The following is a 4,318-nucleotide window of genomic DNA, read 5'->3' as shown; positions in this document are numbered from 1 at the left end:
CCAACCCACCCACTTCTGATTCCTGGCCCTGGCATTCCCCTGTACTGGAGCATATAATTTTCCCAAGACCAAGGACCTCTCCTCCCATTGATGACCAACTAGGCCATCCTCTGCTACATATGTAGCTAGAGACATGAGTCCCAGCATGTGTTTTCTTTGATTGGTGGTTTAGTCCCAGGGAGCACTGGGGGTACTGGTTAGTTCATATTGTTGTTCCTCCTATAGGGCTGCAAACACCTTCAGCTTCTTGGGTACTTTCTCTAGCTTCTTCATTGGGGACCCTGTGCTCAGTCCAATGGATGACTGTGAGCATCCACTTCTGTATTTGTCAGGCACTGGCAGAGCCTCTCATTCTTTATTCTTTTATATGTTGATGCTAGCTTTTAAGATTTTGATAGACATATTATGATACATATAACTAGGTATGGAGTAAAGAACTAGGGGAAGGTGTGTATCTCCCAAGGAAGGGGAAACAGATTATATAATTATGGAATGACTGGGGGGAGAAACATTTCCGACTTACAACTATGCAACTGTGCAAGTGAATCTGTCTCTCAGTGCGGACAGCTGGGCAGTCCAGCATCATGTCTCAGTTACAGATGAAACTCCTACGCAAGAAGTTCAAGAAGCAGAACTCCTAGCTGCGACAGCAGAACCTGAAGCTGCAAGAAGCATCAGACACAAGCCTGTCACAACCTCAAAATGGAGCTGTGTCTTAAGAAACAGGAAAAGGTGGAAAAGCTAAAAAGACCCTGAAGCATTTTGTGCTTGGGGGCTCAGCAGAAGCACAAAGTGAAGGTATGCCTGAGGAGACTGTGGAAAATGCCAAAGTTAAAAAGTCACCCCTAAAACTTACCACTTTAGCCAACAGAGAAGCAGCAGCAACGTCGTCTCCTGATTCAGAACTAAAGAAGAAAAAGAAGAAAAAGAGGAAAATGGCAAATGATGCTGGGTCTGATACCAAAAAAACCAAAAAACTAAAGAAAGCACTGAGGCTTGTGAGGAGCCAGAAGGTGGTGTGAAGAAGGCAAATGACAGCAAGGTGCCCAGCCTGCCCCTAGGCCTGACAGGTGCTTTTGGGGACACTTCATTTTCTCCCTTGTCTTATCTTATTAATGACAACACCCTGAAGGCCATAGAACAAATGGGTTTCAAGCACATGAGGCGATCCAGCATAAAAGTATCAGGCCACTTCTGGAAGGCAGGGATCTTCTGGTGGCTGCAAAACCCTCACTATCCTTATCCCTGTGATCGAACTCATTGTGAAATTGAAGTTCATGCCCAGGAATGGAACAGGAGTCCTGATTCTCTCTCCTACCAGAGAACTGGCCATGCAGACCTTTGGTGTTCTTAAGGAACTGATGATGCACCACGTTCAGACGTATGGGCTGATCATGGGTGGCAGTAGCAGGTCTGTTGAAGTTCAGAAGCTCCTCAAGGGGATCAATAGCATAGTGATCACACCAGGCTGGCTCCTAGACCACATGCAGAACACACCATGATTTATGTACAAGGACCTACAGTGTCTGGTTATTGATGAGGCTGCTCTTATCTTGGATGTTGGGTTTGAAGAATTAAAGCAAATTATTAAACTTTTGTCTGCAAGTAGGCAAACCATGCTCTTTTCTGTCACACAAACTTGAAAAGTTGAAGACTTGGCAAGAATTTCTCTGAAAAAAAGAGCCATTGTATATCAGTNTTTTTTTTTNTTTTTTTTTTTTTTTTTTTTTTTTTTTTTTTTTTTTTTTGGTGGTTTTTCAAGACAGGGTTTCTCTGTGTAGCTCTGGCTGTCCTGGAACTCACTTTGTAGACCAGGCTGGCCTCGAACTCAGAAATCTGCCTGCCTCTGCCTCCCGAGTGCTGGGATTAAAGGCATGCGCCACCACGCCCGGCTGTATATCAGTGTTGATGACGATAAAGAGGTTGCCATACTGAATGGCCTTGAGCAGGGATATGTTGTTTGTTCCTCTGAGAAGAGGTTCCTTCTGCTGTTCACATTCCTTAAGAAGAATCGGAAGAATAAAGTGGTATTTCACAGACATACAAGATGAAAAGCACAAACAGGAATAGTAACTAAACAGTGTGACTGAGTTTATAGCCTACTCCATGAAATGGAACCCATGCTTGATATTGCTCAGGAGGCCAAGAATCCAAGACTATTAGGTCATGGTCATAGAGGAAAACCAAATACTATTGTTCTACTAAAGGACATAGCAACAAAAATGAATTATAATGACATTCTTCTAAACCTGTAGATCAGTTTCTTTCTCAGCCATTATCAGAAAAGCTTTCTTTGGTAGTAGATAAGCTTCTAAAACAAAGATCAATAACTTGACAGTGTTCATAGTAAGAGATCTTATAACACTCATTTTGAAAGGATATCTTTATCAAGTCCTTCCCCTACCCTGAGTTCATATAGCTATGCAAAAGTGGAGGAAGAAAGACTGTAGAAGCCAGAGGAGATGGATGACACTAATGCAGCAGTGTCTTCCAGACATGTGCAAATGAATTTATAGAGACTGTGGCAGCATGCACAGAGTGTACAGAGTCAGATGGGGTGTCAGGAGTGAGAGATAGAAGTCAACACATGCTCACACCCCTAAATTAAAAAGTATTGCCAATTGGTATCTGCTTTCAAAGGAAAAATTTGTTTTCTTCAATGGAGTCTTAATAGGTATATTAACCATATTTCAGGGTAGGGCCCATGGCCAGGAAAAGGTGCCAACACAAAAGAAAGTACGTGGTCTTTTGTAGATTGTTTTGTCTCAGATTGCTTTGTTTGTTTGTTTGTTTGTTTTTTTATCTTACTAGTCTTTTGTCATATAAAGACATATATGGTTTTCAAATATGTGTTTGTATGGGTGTGTATGTGTGTTTCTTGTGTAATCATCTCATAAAATTCTGTTTTGTTTGCATTTCTTCTGTTCACCAGTTAGTTTTCTAAAGAAAGAGAGAAAGAAGCTGTGGGTTTGTATAGGCTGGGAGGATACATGAGGAGATGAGGGAGGGTAAACCATAATCAGAGTACACACATAAATTTCCAAAGAGAAAAACAATAAAATAAAAACACAAACAACATTTATGCTTATCTAAAATGAAGGGAGGACCTTGGGGGGGGTACCAGCAGGGGAGGGCAGAAGAAGAAATGTTAAGAACAGGAAAGAAGGATAGGATTAACAAAATCAGCACTGCTTAAAAATGCCATCATGAATACCATTGCATTGCATGAGACATTTAAAAACAATAAAAATGAATCTAAAAAATTATAACTGATATATTACCAATTAAAATATTAATATTAATTTCATGAAGAAAATTGTATGCCATTTTCCTCACTATTGTAGGAATTTAAACAAAAGAACAAGAGAAAATTTTATGTATTTAATATGCAAGTTACTACAAAATTAATATGCAATGATTTAAATCTTTTTATATTAACAAAGTACAAAATGCAATGAAAAAAAAGTCTAGTTATGTAAGTAGGTAAAAATATGAAGAAAATTCCAAGGACTGTATTTAATAAGCACTAAAGAGTCTTCTAAATGAGGTAACCTACTGTATATTGAGAGTGATTAACCACAAATGACCTGAATAAAAGTAGAACTCATGCAAATATAATAATGGGAACATAGCTGTTTTCTTTTTGCTTTTAAAACGAATCTTAAAAGGAACTTTTATTGCTTATATTTGTATTTTGAATGAAAAATGTCCCAAATAGTCTTGGGTATGTAAGGACTTTCTTTTAAGTTTGTGGTGCTGTTTGGTGAACTTTAGGTTATATATATTTTTGCTGGTGCAACTCACTGGGAATGGAGTATGGGATTGAAAGCCTCTTGTTTTTTCCATTTGGTTGTCCCTACTTGCACTTCAAAATGTGAACTTTAAGCTTTCTGCTCCTCCATTTAGGCTTTCTGCTTGCTGTCATACCCCACCATTCCCCCAATAATGATCTCATCTCTCTGAAAACTCTTTGTTCTGTAGGTTTCCAAGGTCATGGTGTTTGATCAATTACAGAAAAATAAATAAGTTCTTCAAATTCTTGACAATTTTGCTTACAAAGCAAATAAGACACAAGGAAAGGTGTTTCTAAGATTATAGGAATATGATCTTTTTATATAAAATGTGGGAAGAGCAAATTTATTTTTTACAGAGAACTAATAGAGTAGGTTCTTTCGTAAACTTTTTATTGATTGTTTATGAATTTCACATCATGTATCCCAGTCCCACTCATCTCACCCTCTGCTTTTACCTACCCTCTACCCTTGCACCCTTGCCCCTCAACTGAGAAACTCTAGTGTCTCACAATGTGTCACAGTAT

At 38.9% G+C, this 4,318-nt stretch overlaps 1 pseudogene; it reads left to right on the top strand.

Moving 5' to 3' along the window:
* Positions 1–584: 584 nt before the first annotated feature.
* On the top strand, positions 585–2,051 carry LOC110287179 (annotated as a pseudogene).
* The last annotated feature ends 2,267 nt before the right edge of the window (positions 2,052–4,318 follow it).

The sequence above is a fragment of the Mus caroli genome, chromosome X, assembly GCF_900094665.2.
Source record: "Mus caroli chromosome X, CAROLI_EIJ_v1.1, whole genome shotgun sequence".
NCBI classification, from domain to species: domain Eukaryota; kingdom Metazoa; phylum Chordata; class Mammalia; order Rodentia; family Muridae; genus Mus; species Mus caroli.
The sequence above is the reverse complement of the archived record's forward strand: the minus strand, read 5'-3'. Positions and strand labels throughout refer to the sequence as shown.